Here is an 11,669-nt window from a genome sequence, read left to right as displayed (position 1 = left end):
AATAAATAACTTTTGTAGTTATTTATTTAAGTTATTTAACCAATTAATGATCAATTTCACTACACATTGCAGTATAATTCATTTTTTAATTTATTTCCAGTTTCAGTCAAGAATCGATCAATAAAATACAGTGTTCTTGTGTAGCTTTAAGTGTAAGTAATCCTCAAAACCACTTCTGTGTATATGGGTATCCAGGATGGCACAACACACCTTCATATTTCAATACACCGATGAGAGGTGCTTTACATTATCAATAATATCAAAACTAACAGAATATGTGAAATAGAACTACATTTTCCCATAGACTTCCATTCACACGGAGTTCTATTTGTTACTCAGAACCAGAGGACTACGTTCACTTTTTGACATACGGTCTTAGGATTTTACTTTATAAATCACTGACAGACCACTTCCCATTGATCTCAGAGGTCTTAAAGGGTTATGTGGCATTTTCATATCATTAATATATTGTAGGCCTGCTCCATTAAGGGATTTAATGCCAAGTAATAAATCCTTAAAAAAAAAATCAATTCTGTTTGTTACTGGCAGGGCGGAAGTGCTGCGTGTCTTCAGCTGATCCCACAGGTGCAAAATCCCAGATGATGTTAAAGGTCCACTGTGGAAAATTGAACGTATTTATTTATATAAGTGCACAATCCCTTGATTGTATATATTGTTGTTTTTCATTACCCCCAGAATGTGTCTTTTAGAGGCCACTATTTTGAACCACCATGTTTTTACCGTAGACCACAGTGGACAAACTAAACATATTAGGAGTTTTGATGCTCACTGAAGGCTACATATACATTTTTCCACACACTTAGAAAGGTGAGGTGATAATTGTTTTACGCACTGTACCTTTAAATATGGCAGACAACTGTGGCGAAAGAACAAAGGCTCTCCATCTCATTATTATCATTTAAAGTGACCGGTAAAAATTGATTATGACGGGATTTTTATGACCCTGTCAGTCAAAATGACAGACAACGAAAAAGTCTAGCGCAACCTCTGATATATATATATATATATATATATATATATATACGTATATATAACTATGGTGTAAACAGCTTATCACCATAGTGACTCTTTTCCAGTTGCTCAACGAGTCGTCGTCATGGCTAAAGTTGCATTTGTGAAGCAGACGTTGTGAAGCAGTTGTGGGTGCAGAGTACGACTCTGTGCTTGTGCCTGTTAATGTGTGTGCATAGGGAGACACAGCGAGACGCTCTACGGGAAGGAGCATGGCCGTCACATCGCACAGCCGCATTAAGCAGATGCTCATCCATAGTCAATGAGCATAACAATGGCTGCCTTTTCTAAACTACAGCACGGTGCCATTAGCTGTGTGTGTGTGTGTGTGTGTGCGTGTGTCTGTGTGAGCTGGACCAGACTGCGGACTGAGAGACTGAAGCCGGAGCTCTGGTGTTTTGACCTCTTGACATAAACACAGTCAGTTATTGCCAAAGCTGTGTGTATATGAGCTGTAATATGACTTTACTTTCATTGATGAGTCTTGAACTATCCTGAACATGTTGACATGGGAGTCCACGCCCACAAATGCTGCTGTTAAAGTGCTCGTTATTTTATCCTTAAAGCTGCAACAATTAATAAATAAGATAAGATCAAGCAGTGTGTGGTTTTTTGAGCTGATTTATTTTTATGAGTGCAAATTTGTGGAAAATATAATGTTTGACTGTTTTTTTACTGACATTTATAATATTATTTTAAATAGATAAAGCGTACATTTCTGAAAGATATGCTTGTGATAAATGAATCAGAACTTAAGACAAGACAAGATAATCACTGACACAACAGGGAAAGTTTGCAGTGTTGCAGCAGCAAAGACAGTCAGACCAGGTAAATGTGGTGATTAATAAACACTGATCCTGAATTGAATAACTTATTACTAAATTGTCAACTCAAGAAGTAGTCGCCAAGGATAGTCATCCGAACGTTTTCTGCATTTTATGGACAATAATGAAGAAGTTAATCATCAATGAAAATAATCATCAGTGGATGTTGGAAACAATCTTTATCTTTCAGTTCTCATGCTTCGCAATATCATAATATGCCAAAATAATTGATATTAGATATTTAACCGGCCCTAGTTTGCATCTTCTGTATAACACGTAGGCTGTACTTCACCGTACTCACCAAGCTCCTTTTTTTTTATCAACAGCAGTATGGAGGCTGAACTTTTTTGCAGGTATTTTTATTTTATTTTTATTTTACCTTAGACGTATTTTTCCAACAGTCGTTTCTAGCAGAGAGAACAGCCTGTCCAACCTCTCCCTGCCAGAAGGTAATTGAAGAATTTTATTTTGCTGAGTAACACAAGTAACCCTCTAAGGCTTTCTTATTATTATCATTTCTTTACTGTTCTTCCTAATGTATGCAAATACACCTCTTTTTTTGTGTTTGGCTCAGGTAAAAACCAAAGTGCTGGTTGTTCTTGAAAAAACAGGGAAAGAATTGCACTTCAAAACAAAAAGGTGATCCAAAAAAGTGGCAAAACAAGGAAGGCCAAATCATCATATTAAATATGTTGGCAATAATAGAGTACTTGTCTGATCCATTTGTGCTATTTAAGTGTTTTTAATAAAGTAAAAAAAAACAAAATGCATGTGCAAAAGAATGATGACACGTATACTGTCTACCGTTGGAATAACTCAGACCTTTGTAGAATTTGGATCAGTTCTTCAGCTGAGTCAGACGGCATAGTATCCTTGACATGTGTCGGTATCCTATACAACCACACTTAAGGGTGATATGTGTGTGAAATGTTATATGAGGACATAAAATGACCATGATGTGTCATCATTGAAAACAAGCACACTCCGTCAGGATATAGTTCTTTTTCAAGGAGCTGGGACCCTGAGATGCCTGCTGAAGATACTGAAGGTGCTGAAGATTCTGAAGATTCTGAAGATGCTGAAGATGCTGAAGATGCTCCGACCATCTTATCTTACAATGCTACATCCCGAGTTTCTCGTGCAGTATCTGCTTGTGGCAAGGCACCTTATCCTCTACATGAGGGTCACGGGCAGAGTACACCCTGGACAGGCTGCCAGCCCATTGCAGGGTCAAGAAAGACCTTTTTGCTCGTGACCTTTTTGCTGTAGCTACTTCTCTACACCTACAATGCTGGATTTAAATGCAACGCCTTATGTCTGCCATTTTGGAAAATCTGCCAACCCACATTAACAACGTCCTTGCTGTGGTCTCAATTGGGATTATAATTGAGTAAAAGAACTGTTTGGAACATTAAAGGACAATGTGCACACGTACGCACTTTGAAAGACAGAACTGTCCCTTAATGTGAAAAAAATGTGATAGATTTGGAACCTTTACCACATATCCTTTTAGTGGATGGTTCAAAATGTTGGAGAGAAAACCCTTCCAGTATCAGATTAGATTTTATTAGTCAGTAAATTTCCAGCAAATGTTCATGAGAGAACAAGCCGCAGTTGAAATTTCCTTTTGATCACCATATGAGAGCAAAGTGGGTATCATTCACCTGTGGTGTCAGCTGTGTTGCTCCCACAGGCTTACTGAGAGCAGCCTACAGGTAAATAGTGCTGGGCTCTCCTCCGCAGAATCTCAATTGCTCAGCTTTCTTTGCCTTTTCCATGACTCACCATATATCACCTCAATGGCTCTTTGCTGCTGCTAAAATTCCGCACAGGGGAGAGCAAAAGATTTAGATTTGTTGCGAAGAGAATAACAAACGATAAGAATTAATTTGACACGGTTCAATGAGTTGCAGCTGCTGTGTCACTGGTTGAGAATACATAGAGGTAAATAACAATCTTTATTTTCCAATTAACCACTCAAGTTGTCCCTGATAAGTCTAATCCTTTTTGCGGTAATGAATATGATGCATACATTTTTTTCAAAACTATTTTGTATAATTCCTATCATTTACTGCTCTGTGAGGGTTAAAGAGTTTGTTGTTTACCAGTGAGAATGTGGCATTAGTTGTTACTTATTCTCATTTGACCTTCATCATCATCCACTTATAGATGTGGGTCTGGGTCTCAGATGAGATGCCCAAACACTTCTCTCCCTGGCCACTTCCACCTGCTCCTTGAGGTGAGGATTCCTCCTTGACCCGGAGTGGGCACTCCAGGACCATGGCCTTCACACTCAGCTGCAAACCTCCCCAGCACAAGTTGGAGATCACTGTTCGATGATGCCAGCAGGACCATGTCATCTGCAAAGAACAGAGATGGAATCTTAAGGCCACCAAACTCGACACCCTCGACCACTTGGTAGATACAAGTTCGGAACTAAACCAGTGACGAGGTGTAGCCTAGAGTTTGACTTACTGCCGTCAATGCGAACCAGACTCTGACTCCAACAGTACAGAGATTGGATGGCCCGTAGTAGGGAGTCATCCACTCCATACTCCCCGGACCTCGAGGGGACATGGTCATAAGCATTCTCCAGATCCACAAAGCACATGTGGACTGGTTGGGTCCACGTGTCCATCAGATCTATACCGTCGCGAACCCCGCAGTGTCCCACGACCTGGACAAAAAAACGGCATTGTTCCTCCTGAATTCGAGGTTTGACTAACAGCCAGACTCTCCTCTCCAGCCTAGTCCTCGGGGCAGACCAAGGACTAGGTGGAGAGTGATATCACCTCGCTGGCCTGGGGATCCCACAGTCAGAGTTGGACGAAGTCCCCTTTACTCGATTTTGGATAAGCGGTTGATGCATAGATTAACTAATATTTCAATTATTAGTCACCTTATATAGATACAGAAACTTTACAATGAAAACTATATCCTGTTGTATCCTATTTGTGAGGCAGGTCATGCCTCTCAGGACGACCCTGTTTCGGAGTGAAGGCTCAACATGTGCCAGTCTTATTACGAGTGCCGTCATTCCATTACAGAGTGACAAAATCTCATTACACACCCCCCTCTTGGCACTGAAATTGGCTTCTCCCACTAATGCTTCTTCAAACCCTCTGGATTACAATCCTACCTCTGTGAACGCGGACTCACATCGGAAGATGATGCACCTCGGGAGCAGGCGCAGCGGCTTTGAATGTGTAATTGTCTTTCTTTGCTTTACATGGAGGGGAAGCTGAATTCTTCGGGACATGATGAAGAGCCAGCGCAGCGGACGGAATCATTTATGATTCAGATTCCAACAGCTACAAGACTGAAAATGTATGAGCATGTTCCTCCCTTGTGCTTGTCTAATAAATACTTGATTGATCTTTTAATAAGTCAAAATAACTACTTTGGGAAGACGCTCCTGCGTAAATGAGTGACTTCAGCTGTCTAAAACCCTAGGGCAAAACAGATGAACTACATATTTGAAGTGAATGTCCTTTGCCCATGAACTACAATAAAGAACTGTGGTGCAAAGATTAAAATAATAACTTTTTCAGTGACAAAAATAAAGACATAGTTCAGACTCTGCCGTGCCAAGTACCAGCATAAGACCAGTGCACAAAACTGATTTTAGCTACTTTTCAAAAGGCTCACATAATAAGTCTAACTCAGAATCAAAATAATAAAAATGTCTGCAGAATGTTCCAACTGAAAACTTAAGATTTTGTTGCTTTGCAAACCCAGCAACTCCCTGCACCAAATTCCATAGAGAAAAACAGTGATTTTACATCACAACACACAGCAGTTGTTGAGCCACCGCTGCCTTAAGCAGTGAGTTCAAATGAGTCATTTTGTGATTTCGGTGTTTGAAAACCTTCATTCACATTTACCAAAGAGGCACATACTTACCGAACAAGGCAGTGGACGAGGAGCTCCTCTCTTGTTATGAGATAAAAATGGAGATTTTTTTCTATGGGATTTGGTATGCGGTATAAAAAGCTATACAAACTTGCATTTCCAGTCAGAAAAGCCTGTCTCAGGGCAAAATAAATGAACAAACATAAGTTTACTGGCTAAAATCTGTTTTCCTTGCTGGCAGTCAGTCTTTCAGTGAGCACAGAAGATATTCAAAACACAGTCACTGTTGTAAGTCATTACCTCCTACAATCATATTTAAAAAAAAAACCTGAAGTGAAACCGAATTTTTTTTTTTTGGTCTGCTTTTTAATCTTTGAAATCATGTCAATTGAAATCATTTCCAGGTACATATTGCTCATCTTTCAGTCAAATAAATTGTGCACTTTTCTGTCTCGCTCACACGTACCATTTCTGCCACACACGTCAACACAGGTAAAACATTCAGTGAGCAACAGACACATCATTTTCCTGTCTTTTATATGTTGAGAGAGAAAAAGAAAAAAGAAAAAAAAATCAGATTTTGCTTTAGAACCACCTCGTCCAAAGACTTTTGATGTTCCAAAAAGAACTTGCTTTGCTCAATCCATTTGCAGCCTTCATCACATTGATCTTCCCCTCTGGATCACCTAAGTAACCAATTCAGCAAATAACACGTTGGATAATTTAGCCGTCTTCAAAGAGAGGCCGGAGAATTGAATTCCCAGAACATTTGCATAATTTGTCGAGGTAATTTACATATTTTCTGGGACACAAAGAGATGCCTCGGCTCATCTTCTTGATTTCCCTTGTTTACACAACCTGATTGGGAAGATTTTTTTTATTCAAGAGACGACACATCTGATGTCAGCGAGACATTGTCTGCGTCAACAAGCGAACAATACACACGTCATTCAAATACCGACAACAAAGATCTAAATTCAACTGAGCTTCCGACACAAATGAACGCTTTTAGCTTAGCAAACAGACCTAATCAGCACAGTGCTGAGACGGCGGATTCAGTGTTGGATGTGTTAAGTTGGATGAATAATTCAAACTTTTATTATACCCAGATGCGAGGAAAGCAATTCAGTGAAAAACCAACATGAGACAGGGGTGATTGCTGATAAGTGCCTCTTCGAGGAAGTAAAGTGCAACAAACAGAACGTACGCGTTCACCTTCCTGCATATTTTCATTCAAAATTCATAAAGCCTAGAATACGCAACTGTGATGTACCCACTCCAGCATCACCCCCCGTGCTCACATAAATGTGTGTCATATGGTTCAAACCCAGATTGTATCGTTTAAAAAATAATATCCATTGAAACTAACGGCTGTTCTAACCTTTACTTTTTGCAGCTTCCACAGTTTATCCACTTTTGTGTTTTGGAGACTAGTTTGATTCATCATATGTTTGCCTACCCTTATCTTGTTCAACTATTTGTCCATTATTGATCTCGACCTGTTTTAACTCTCTATAGGTTACTACTGATGGACTAGGATGGATACGGTCAACCAATCATCCATCAAAAATGTATTTATTAGAAAAACAGTTATCAATGAAGTCGAAAGACATGCGAATTTGGGGAGTAGGCAGATTTAAATAAATTGACCGTAGGTGTGAGTGTGAGAGTGGCTGTCTGTCTCTACATGTGCCACTGTGATGGACTGGCGACCTGAGAGTGTACCCTGCCTTGCTCTCTATGTCAGCTGAGATTGGCACCAGAATTCTAAATGGGGTCGTTTTAATCATGTTCATGAAAGGAACCCATTAGAACACTCCCTCGTCATATTCATGACCTATTAGGTCTGTGAAGGTTCTCAGTCATTCGGTCATAGTCATGTCCAGGAGTGGTATTTAGCCTCTGTAGGCTAAAGAGTCTTTATGAGAAACAATGCAGGTCATTCACCCCCCTGTAACCCAGTTTCACCTGAGGTTGGTCTTTGAAAAAAGGGGACGCTCATTTCAGTCCCAGTTATTTATACAGAAAATCTGCCCTCTTTTTCCTTTTTGTTCCTTTTGTTCCTCCATGACCAAACCCACGTTTTTGAAAAATTAATGAACTGGGAAATGCTATGAAAGTGTTTTTTTATTCACAGTGTATAATATGTACAGACAGAAATGGGCTATATCGCAGGGCAAACCACACACAACAAGCTGCTATTGGTTTCTAGACTGGGACGCATGGGACTGTGACTGAAAAGGCTCCAGTGTCATGTATTTTTCGACAACACTGTCAATCAAAAAGTGGTTCCGCCTTTCAGACAGTTCCTCCAATCATCATGCAGTGCCCACACCCGTCTACTGCTGTAGACCATGGCCCACACTTTGAGAATCACTGTTTTACATTGCTCACACAAACAGCAAGGCAACATGTCTTAAGGTTAAAAATGGATACGTATGTATGCAGATTTCTACACCTCCTCTGTTGGGTGATGGTTTTACCATGCGTCCTCCCTGACTTAACATTTTCATTATCAAAAGAGAGTCCTTTATCCTTCAAATGTAAGTGGACAGCTGTCTCCTGTCCAGACGAGTTGGATCTTCTGTGCTGTGCCATGTGTTTGTTTTCCTCTCGGTAATGTTCAAGACAATCCTCATCACACTGCTCTGTTATTTGCCACTGAGTTTTGTCCTTTGGGGCGAATGAGTTTCTGTCTTTAAGTGTTGCAGGGTTTGAAGTGTCCAGGGACGTCGGAAATTTGTTGAAAATCTTCCAACATTTAATCAGAACTGAAGAAGCCTCTTGAATCGGAGGCGAAATGTCTTCAACTTAACTTAACTCAAGTCTTGTTGCTGACAGCTAACTCATGTTTTCTGAAAGGTGCAAGTTCAGAATGTTCTGTATATGATATGTGTCGTCATGAATTCACACTGGCAGATGGATTTCAACCCACAAAGGGTGTTTATATGGTGATGGTGTGGAGTCTTGAGCGTGCAGAAAGTGAGGCGTGCACACGAGGCTGGAGAAGCAGTAGGACTGCATTTTGGCTGACTTGAGGTTCAAGAAAGCCTCCTGAACACAAGGAGACAACTCAAACTGGAACAAACACTAGGAAAAACAGATTGACTGCATCCAAATCTTATCACGAAAGGTGGCCTGGGCGCTTACTGTTATGTTGAGCGACTAAATGATATGGTGAAGAGCAGAGGAACATCATGGAGCTTAAATACTGGCACTAATAGAGAGCAGGTGTGTCGCAGCCAGCCCGTCAGCAGGACCGTGCAGGTGATTAGAAACTTGACACACCTGCAGCACAACCACCTACACACCCTCACACTCACACATAGGAGGCATGGCATTCCCACCATACTAATGTTGTTATTCAGAGTTCCACTTAAAGCAAGAGACTCAGCGAAATGAACCACTCAGTTGTGGCAGAAAATGGTCCTGACTCTGTGGATTTACTTCCAAAGAGAGACATTATTTGGCCTAAAAGGACTTCAGAAATACAGAACCAGAGTTATTCTTGTTTCTGGCATTTCTGCCAGACAAACCAAGAGAGAGAGAGTTCCAACATGACACAGGGCTAGCACTTCACCCTTTATAGAATTATGAGTAATTTAATGCATATGTAAATAAGCCATCAACTGTCATGATTGCCCTTGTTTCAATTGTGATGACTAGTGGTGCTTGAAGGAGCTGTATGTAAGAAATCTGTTGTGTGAATTAATAAAATAACCATGATGTGTCATCAGAGATTAGGGACAAAAAGTTAAAAAAGTTAATATACAGCCTGCCAGAGGATATACATGTTTTGGTTCATTTGGGATCTGGCAACCTTGAGTCTCTGAAGGGGAGGGGGGACAATGCTTTTGTATTGTGGATTGCAGTACCCCTTTTAAACTGTAGTTTCATATTTTAGATATATATAACATGATTTGCACATAACACCAGAACTTTCCAGTAGGTTGTAGGTGTAGGTGGCAGTGCTCTTACTCAGACCCACTCCTGCTCTTTTAAATACATGTTCTTCTGGTTTGAAAAACCAATATAGCACTGAAAAAAACTCAACTTCAAAACTGTAGCTCACAAACCAATAGTTAAGCAATAGGTTGGTTGGCGCTTGCTTCCACACACTTTCTACATCTGGTGGTTGCACATCTGGTGTTAACTGTAAAACACCAGAAACTTAGGACACTTGAAGCCAGTGCATCTAGTTCCACATCAGTGTTTAGGGCCAAACTTTTTTTGCGGACACCACACTTGTCACGACTGTATGTGTTTAACCGCCACTGATCTGCTATCAGTGCAGCCAAAGGACCAATAAAAGGCTGCCTCGCACATGTGCCATTTTCAAGCAGCTGAACAAACAGGCCGTTCAGTCTGGCAAACACACAAATGCACACTCCCAGACCGGCCACAGTGACACACACACACACACACACACACACACACACACAGTGACACACACATTCTATGAGCTGCACAGGATGTCTAAGTTACGCACTATCTGTCTATGTGGCCCAAAGGTCCGTTCTTATCCAGCTCCTTATGTCAGGTGGATTTACAACACCGTGAGGTTAAATGCTGCACAAATCGCTGCGGCAGGAAAGTGAATCATCACGTAGCACAGATTCTGACCTCTAATTTTTAGTCCCTAACCCTGACAAAGCAAATTACTCACTCAGAGAGCATTAGAGTGTAATACAGCAGTGCCACCTCAAAGTCAGCCAGTTTTGTGGTACAGCCATTTTGCCATGTTATATAGTCTATTATGGTATATCACAGTATTGTATACTATAAATGACTTAATATGTTACATTCATTCATTCATTAATTCATTCATTATCTAATGCTTTATTCTCCACATGAGGGTCATGGATCACTGGAGCAAATCCCAGCTGACACAGGGCAAAAGGCAGGGTACACAGGGTAGAAGAATTCACTCTCCCATTCACACCTACAGTTAATCTAGAGTGTCCAGTTAGCTTCTGTATGTTTTTGGACTGTGGGAGGAAACCGAAGAACCCAGAGACAACTCCTTGCAGAAAGGCCCTCAATCGGACTGGGTCAGGAACCCAGGCCTTTTTGCTGCAAGACTGAAGTGCTAGTCACAATGCCACCATGTGGTCTATATCTGATTATTATCATCATAATTAGTATATAGACTATATTATATTGAACAACATATTTGTTCACTTCAGTACTACAACTCCCACTTTTATCACTGCTGCTTGCACCCTAGAGAGCCGAGCTGCTTGTATAGTTATAGTTGCATAGTCATTTAGCTCTTCTATTTTGAATGTGCTTTCTGTTCATTGAAGTATTTTTTTTTAATCCTGTAAATATTGTTTGTTTGTTTTAGTGATTAAACCTACCTACCTACCTACACCAACTTAATTTCCCTTTGTAAATTGAACCCACCTACCTAACTATTCGCCTGCCTACTTACCTACCTATTCACCTACACCCACCCACACACCTACCTACCTATATACCAACCCACCTATCTAACTAACCTTCCACTGACCCATCTACTTACCTTTGTAAACACACCCACTTACATACATACCTATTCACCTACTCACCTTCCTACACATAGCTACCTACTTACCTACCTACTCACCTACACATAGCTACCTACTCATCTACACATAGCTACCTACTTACCTACCTACTCACCTACACATAGCTACCTACTCATCTACACATAGCTACCTACTCATCTACACATAGCTACCTACCTACACATAGCTACCTACTTACCTACCTACCTACCTACACATAGCCACCTACCTTCCTACACATAGCTACCTACTTACCTACCTACCTACCTACACATAGCTACCTACCTTCCTATACATAGCTACCTACCTACACATAGCTACCTACTGACCTACACATAGCTACCTACCTTTCTACACATACCTAGCTACCTACCTACACATACCTAGCTACCTACCTACACATAGCTACCTA

This window comes from Solea solea, chromosome 21 (genome assembly GCF_958295425.1).
Source record: "Solea solea chromosome 21, fSolSol10.1, whole genome shotgun sequence".
In the NCBI taxonomy this organism is placed as follows: Eukaryota; Metazoa; Chordata; class Actinopteri; order Pleuronectiformes; family Soleidae; genus Solea; species Solea solea.
The sequence above is the reverse complement of the archived record's forward strand: the minus strand, read 5'-3'. Positions refer to the sequence as shown.